General features: G+C 34.0%; 1 pseudogene; it reads right to left on the reverse strand.

The window, feature by feature from the left end:
- Window positions 1-2,084: 2,084 nt before the first annotated feature.
- On the reverse strand, window positions 2,085-7,350 carry LOC105538193 (annotated as a pseudogene).
- Between the last annotated feature and the right edge of the window lie 628 nt (window positions 7,351-7,978).

Raw genomic sequence — 7,978 nt, forward strand, 5'->3', positions numbered from 1 at the left:
CGTCATATATCGAAATATGCAGAACTTAAGCAATACACCCTTGAACCCACTCTTGTTCAAGAGTCAGATGGCTTCATGTTGTTAAAATGTTAATAGTGCCCACAATGACATACAAGTTCAATGTAATCCCTAGGAAAATTACAATGGTATGTTTTTACTGAAACATTAAAAAAAAAAAATCTAAAATATATGAAATCTCAAGCCACCATGAATAGCCACCATAGCTTTAGAAACGAAGCATAAAGTTAAAGGCATCATATTTTCTGATTTCAAAACCTATCAAAAAGTTACAGAAATAAAAACAGTAAAGTACTAGTATAAAGACAAAGAGGTAATGAAATAGAATAGAAAGCCCCAAAATAAACCCTTGTGAACATAATCAGATGACCTGCACATGGGTTGCTATGACCACACAACGGAGAAAGAATAGTCTTTTCAACAAGTGATGTTGGAAAACTGACTACCCACCAAACAAAAAATAACAATGTAGGATGCTTCTCTTGCACTGTATATAAAAACTACCTTAAATATTTCGATGTAAAAACTATAATTATAAATTTTTTTGAATAGAATATTCCAAACATGTTTTACAAGATGAGAGAATTATTACTTTGAACTTGACAATATTTTCTTGGATATGACATAAAAAGCATAAGCAGCAACAACAAAAAAGTAAAATGAGACTGCATAAATCCATACACAACTAGTTTATATTAAACATCACTAAAATACTTAATTCAGTAAGTGTCCAATTAATGTCATCAATAAGATCTTGAAAAATAACATTTTTTAAACTATTATTTTAAGTTCAGGTGTAAAAGTGTAGATTTGTTACATAGGTAAACTTGTGTCATGGGGGGTTGCTGTAGAGATAGAAGATGACTAAGTGAAACATTGTACTGTATGCCATAGAAACTTAATGCTTGTTTACATCAAGCATTTATAATAAAAATATAACATTAAGCACTAGTATATAATTGTATGTGTAAAATTATACATATAAATACACATACACAGTTGTCCTTTATATGGTTGTCCTTATGGATAAACAGGTATGCATAGGGGTTTGGTTCCAGGACCCGCTTGGGATACCAAAATCCTAGATGCTTAAGTCTCTTATATAAAGAGAAGGATTATTTTCATATAACCTATACACAATCTCTTGTATACTACTTGATTCATCTCTACATTACTTATTATATTTAATGGAACATAAATGCTTTTTAAATAGTTTTGTATTGCTGAGGGAATAATGACAATAATGTCTGTACATGTTCAGTACAAAAATAAACATTGTATGCTTAACTGCATTTGATTCAAGGTTGGTTTGAATTCACAGATGTGGTATTCACGAATATACAGGGCCAACTCGTGTGTGTGTGTGTGTGTGTGTGTAGAAAAAAAATTCAACACCCTGTACCTATCAATTACTTAATAAAACTTTACTCCTATATTTGAAGCTGTCTGTACTGTCTACACGGTCTTTCCCAAATATAACTCTTTGCCTCTCTACCTCAGAAAATCATCATTCATCCTCAGTTTTGATAAAGTATAATTCCTTTGACTTTTATTATCAATTATACTACATATGTAGGTGTCTCTAAATAACACATTATTTAACTTTGTAAGTTTTAAAACTTTCTGTAAAGATGCATGCTGTATAGACTTCTATAATGCTCTTTCCTTATTCAACATTGTAATTTTAAAAGCCTTTCATGTTTCAGTCTTATTCAAATATATGCAGTTTATAAATTAGCCTCTTAATTGAAGATACTGAAATGTACCTCCAAGAGAATTCTTGAGAGATAATGAATACAAAATTCTTATAGCAGTGCTTGATTCATTGTAGTTGTTCAATAGTGCATATATAATATATAATGTTACAAAATTAATATATGTAGTATTGTGTTCTGGACAACCAAATATGTTACTTTTCAGAACACTATCATGCCAGCTGAATTTGTGCAAATGCGTTCCGGAGCACATTATCACCCAAATATAGCTATTGGGGAACTGGTGGGCTAAAATGGTGACAACATTTTTTAGACTCCAATTTTCCAACTGGTAACTCGCAGGATGACAAGTCATAATTTCATGGTAATTTTGCACATCCTCGGGAGAGAGAGAGGAGGTGGCGGCTGCGGTTACTCCTTCGCACGCTCCCCGAAGGTGTCCCGCCGCTCCAGTCAGTCCCAGGCCGCCGCTGGCAGGAGCAACTGGGCGCTGCCCTGCGGGTGGGCTCAGGCCAAGGTGGACACGGCAGGCTCCGCAGGCTGCGCCCGGCGGCGGAAGAGGAGCTTCACGCACCGCAGCTGCGCTGGGTTCATGGTTCTGTCCTGAGAGCACGACGAAGCGTTTTTGATTCCAAGTTGCGGCAGTAGGAGAAGCAGCCGCGGCGACCGCAAAAGCCGGAGCTATTGGGAGGCGGAAGGTGGGTGGTCCTGAAGCAGGGTCTGCGGCAGGACACCCATCTGTCTGGTACTGGAACAGCCTGGAAGGCCTGGCGCGCGGGAGGCGTACGTCAGAGACCGGCGTCAGCCCACAGCGCCGGATTTCGTTCTTTCTGTGGTTAAATCCTATTCCGTTGTGTATGTACACCACATTGGCTTTATCTATTTATCCCTTTTGGACACTAAGATTGATTCCATATCTGGGCTACTGTCAATAGAGCCATGATAAACATGGGAATGCAGATATCTCTTAAATATACTGATTTTATTTCCTCTTAATGTACACTCAATAGTGAAATTACAGGATTAGGTCGCAGTTTCATTTTTAGGTTTCTCATTTTTGTTTTGTTTCTGTTTTTGTTTTGAGAAAACTGCACAGTTTTTCATGAAGTTTCTAATAAAAAGAAATCAAAAAATGTACTAAATTTACATTCATGCCAACTGTGTATAAGTGTTCCTTTTCCCCTACATCCTCATCTAATTTTGTTATTTTTGTCTTCTTGACAATGGTCATTCTAAATGGAATGAGGTACTATCTTATGTGGTTCTGGATTGCAGTTTTCAGATAATTAGTGATGTTGAGCATTTCCTTGTGTCTTCTTTGGAAAATTGTCTATTCACGTCTTATGCTGACTCTTTAGTTGAGTTCTTTGTTTTTTTATTATTGTTGAGTTGAGTCTCATATATTTTGGATATTAACTCCTTGTCAGATGCACATATTTTCTATTATTTTATAGGTTGTCTTATCACTCTGTTAATAGATTGTATGCTGTCCCGAAGCTTTTATTTTCATATTTTATTGATATTAATTTTTCTATTTTCTACCTTGTTACAAAGGTTAGAGTTTTCTCTCAGCTTCACAGGTTATCTGTCTTCTATCTCAGTGCTTTTAAGAGTTTTTCTTCTTTTCGGTGTCAGGCAGTTTGATCATTCTTTTTTCAAGATGTATTTTATTTATAATTGACACATAATCATTGTACATGTTTATGGGGTACAGTGTGATGTTTCAGTGCATGTATATTTTGTACAATGACCCAATATGGGTAATTTGTATAACTAGCACTTGAAACATGTATTATTTATTTGTACTCATAAAATTCAAAATCCTCTCTTCTAGTTGTTAGAATAAATAGGACTTTATTATTAGCTGCATTCCCTGTATAATAGAACATTAGACTTTATTGTCCCTGTCTAACTGTAACTTTGTAACTTTGACAAACCTCTCCCCATTCCTTCATCCTTTCATTCTCCCTAGCATCTGGTAACCCCCATTCTACTCTCTTCTTCTATGAGATCAACTTTTTTAGATTTCACATATGAGTGACATCATGTGCTCTTTTTCTTTCTGTGAGTGGCTTATTTCACTTAACATAATGTCCTCTGGGTTCATCCACGTTGACATAAATGACAGAAGTTCATTCTGTTTTATTACTGAACATTATTCCTATTTGTGTGTGTGTGTATGTGTCTGTAACATTTTCTTCAGTCATCTGTAAATGGGCACTTATACACTATTGGTGAGAATGTAAATTGGTACAAACATTAGGGAAATCAGCATGGAGGTTTTTCAAGAAATTAAAAATAGAACTACCATATATAAGATCCAGCAATCTCACCACTTTGTATATATCAAATGGAAATAAAATCAGTATGTCCAAAAGATAATTGCACTCCCATGTTTATTGAAGCAGTATTCACAATAACCAAAACCATTTTTTCTTTTAAGTGTTTCTTTTTTTTTTTTTTTGACTCATTACACTCTAAACTTTGATGGGATTCATGCCTTGTTTCTAATTTCTGAAAGTTAGGAGCCACTAATTCGTTGAATATTGCCTTCTTGTTTATAAAGTCTAGTAAAACAATTAAATTTTTTTTATTTCTTTTCATCTGATCTTCAAGTATAAATAAATATATTTGTATTTTGTATTAATTTGCCTCCCATAGAGTATATGACTACATTAATTGTACCCAGCATTTCAGTTTACTAGTCTTCTCATTAGCTCAGTCTATTTTAATGATGTAATTTGTATGCCGTAAATTAAATTGTTTTACTACATTTTCAATACTTTACTTTCCATTTGCCTCTTTTCCAAATACGATTTGACAAGCTCATAGTTTTTATCCACATTATTTTGGTTTCTTGTTTTTTCATGACATTGGCAAACATTTAAATATAAACCTCATATCTGAGTTTTATGTGCCATATAATTTATCTAATGCTTCATGCTAGTAGTGTATATCCTTTTCTGCAACATAATTTATGATTTAGTTCTCACATGTGGAAGACGGCACACTCCAGATGCCAGCAGGCAATTTATCTATGTTTATTCCATTTGCCTTGTCAGAAGCTGAACAACCCACATAGATCTGACATCCTTGTGATCAGATCCATCTGAATGGGGCACTGACCTCTTAGGTTGATACTTGTTTGGATCATTACCTTTATTATCTTCTGGTCCTGAGAAGTTTCCATATTTTTCTTTCCACTATAACAGGCATTTCATGAATTCTTGCAACTTATTGGTAATTTTAGTTATCTGCATTAAGCTTTTAGAGCACGTTATTTTCCTGAAAAGCAGAAATATCAACATTTGCATACATGAATAAAATATTTTACATAGATTTTCTATGGCATAGATTATCACCTCATGAGAAATTCCAAGTTTCTTCATTTGATATGCCACGCTCTTCAATAGACAGTTTTGGAATAATTTGTAGGATGTGGTTCCTTTTTTACCATTAGAAAATTAATTATGTATTATGCACAAATTTCTGAAATACTTTACTGCAGTAAACAGTATGTGGTCAGAATCATTGTTTCCTTTAACATAAAACTAATATGGGCAAAATTGTTCACCTGAATTCAGATCTTTTGGCTTCAATTGCCATTCTACTTCATTAGCATTTCCCTACCTCCATAAAAGCTATCATTTAAATTTTTTGTTTAATTCATAATTTACTGAAAAGAATGTTTTAAAAACCTTTATAATGTTTGTATTGCAATTGAGGACATTTTCAATAAATATCTTAAACTTGAAGTCCTCGCTAAGTATTCCTTTTGTACTAGAACTCAGATTTCTCTGGTGCAACTCCATTGCCTGCAATAATATTTATGAAAACTACAAATACCAGCACACTATATCAATACTCTACTCAGTTGTTCATATCTAAATATCTTGTTAGCTATGAAACAAGCCAAAGATAAAATGCTGAATGTGTAGTACCAATAAACAGATTCTTCACAGAAGAAGACAGTAAAACACTAATTTTCTATAATATGTCACTAGTTTATTAGCTCTTCAATAATATTATTCAGGTTATATCAAGTATAAGAGGTTCTTTTATCTAGGTTCTAAAGGGCATAAAAGAGGATGCATATAGTCAGATTTAGTTTTATAAACTTTTGGTGTTTCTCTTGCTGTGCATCTTACTGTGACTATATGGAGAAAAAGACAAATGTACATTTCAGTTATTAGTGGTTACATGAGTTTTGCTTATATGGATTTTTGCTTATATGGATGTCGTAAATGACAAGATAAAATAAAATAATGAAGTTTGATAAACTCATCTGTGCCCTGTAAACTTTAGTCCAGTAACTGCATAACTTGATTCAGTCACAATGTATTAGTTTAAAAAGTGATTTTTGCAAGCTGCAAACCAAACTTTATTACACATTTCTGAACCAGGAAAGGGTAAACTCTGACACAGTTCCTGTGTGCCACAGACTCTTTGGGGAATAAAAGTTCTGCAAAAAATAAAATAAAATAAAATAAAATAAAATAAAATAAAATAAAATATATGAGTTTCCAAACTCTATTTTTAAGAAAGCTTGAGTTTTTCTCTATGATTAACCTGCACTCTACGTTCCCTTTTACCCAAGGCATGGTCCTTAGGTCATTTCTTTTAAGGTTTAGTTTCTGGGAAGTTTTCAGCAAACCTATCACATGCTTTGTCCCAGTTTGTTTTTGTTTTGGAGAAGGTGAACATCTTCAACTGAGGGTTGATTGCCTGTCCCCAAGTCTACACGTGTTCACTGAAGCTGAAGCTGAATCAGAGTTTTCATTCCCAGCCATCCTTCCCCAGGCCCTCACCTTTTATCCAACCCATCTTCTCCAACATCTTTCTTCTGTTCCTGTCAGTAATTTCAGAAAGAACAGATGCAGGAGAATTATCTCTTTGCAAAGTTCCTTCACTTCCAATCTGCTCACTATGTTTTCCACCTCTATTTTTATATTTTATATTTTAAATTCCTCAATGTCATAGTCTGTTTCTGTAAACATATTTTACTTGTATTTTCTTTAATTATTTTATTTCCAACTATTTTTTCTCCTTACTTAGAGTCGGTCCAATTAGCAATTCATCTTTCTTATCAAGGCAAGGGTGAGCTCTAACTTGTGGTTCACAGCCAACCCAGGTATCACTGCTAGGGTGCATGTTAAAGGGTAACACAGTCTCTCCAATTTTCACTTCATGACTATGTTCAAGTACATAAGGGTCACATCAATTTCCAGTTGAACAATCCATTTTCCATTAACAATTGTCCCCTTTTGACTGCCTTGATCTACAAGGACATAACTTTTTAAGTCATGGTCAAAGTAAATTTCTGCATGAAACTTACTGACACCAACTTCAGGGATTCAAAGAGCATGCTCAGGATCATTTTCTCTTTCAATTGTGGCAGGTTTTACAGCAGTAATGATAAAGAGTGACCGTGTATAAAACACAGGTGATCCAATGACAATCACTCTAATACATGGGCCAATTTTTTGTTCTCATTTTCCTCCTCAGTATATTCTGCATTTACATTCCCTTCACTGGTACTGTGAGGAGGACTGCACTGGAGCCATAATGGATGCTTGGGGAGCCAAGAGGCCACGGGAATGTAGGTATCGAAAGGCATAATGTCTGCAAGGTTTATCAATATTGTTGTAAATAAAATAATTTCTTTATGACAGCTGAAATTACCTCTCTCACACGGTTTATCCATTTATTTGTATCAGAAGAGTGCAGATACCCTTGGCTATACTGTTTTTGTCATTTGGCTACATACTCCAAATTGGGATTACTGGTACTTCTACTTTACAAATTTTAAGGAATCTCCATACTTTTTTTTAACAATGGCTGCACCAATGGACACGCTCAACAACAGTGTAAAAATATTCTCTTTTCTTTTCACTCCAACACTTTTTATCTTTTGACTTTTCTATAATAGCTATCCTAACACCACGATAATGTGGTATCTCATTGTGATTTTGATTTTAATTACTCTGATAATTGGTGATGTTGAGAATGCTTTTATATATCAGCTGTCCATTTTTAAGTCTATGAAAAAAAGCTATTTAGATATTTTGCTCAATCAATAATAAAATTGGTTTTTGTTTTGTTCTGCTGTGGGGTTTTTTTCATATTGATTAGTGTGACATATAATTTGGATAGTATCATATTATCCCACATATGGATTACAAATATTCTCTCCCATGCAATATACTATCTCTGTATTTTGTTGATTGTTTTATTTATTGTGCAGA

The sequence above is a fragment of the Mandrillus leucophaeus genome, unplaced genomic scaffold (genome assembly GCF_000951045.1).
Source record: "Mandrillus leucophaeus isolate KB7577 unplaced genomic scaffold, Mleu.le_1.0 Scaffold1865, whole genome shotgun sequence".
NCBI classification, from domain to species: Eukaryota; Metazoa; Chordata; class Mammalia; order Primates; family Cercopithecidae; genus Mandrillus; species Mandrillus leucophaeus.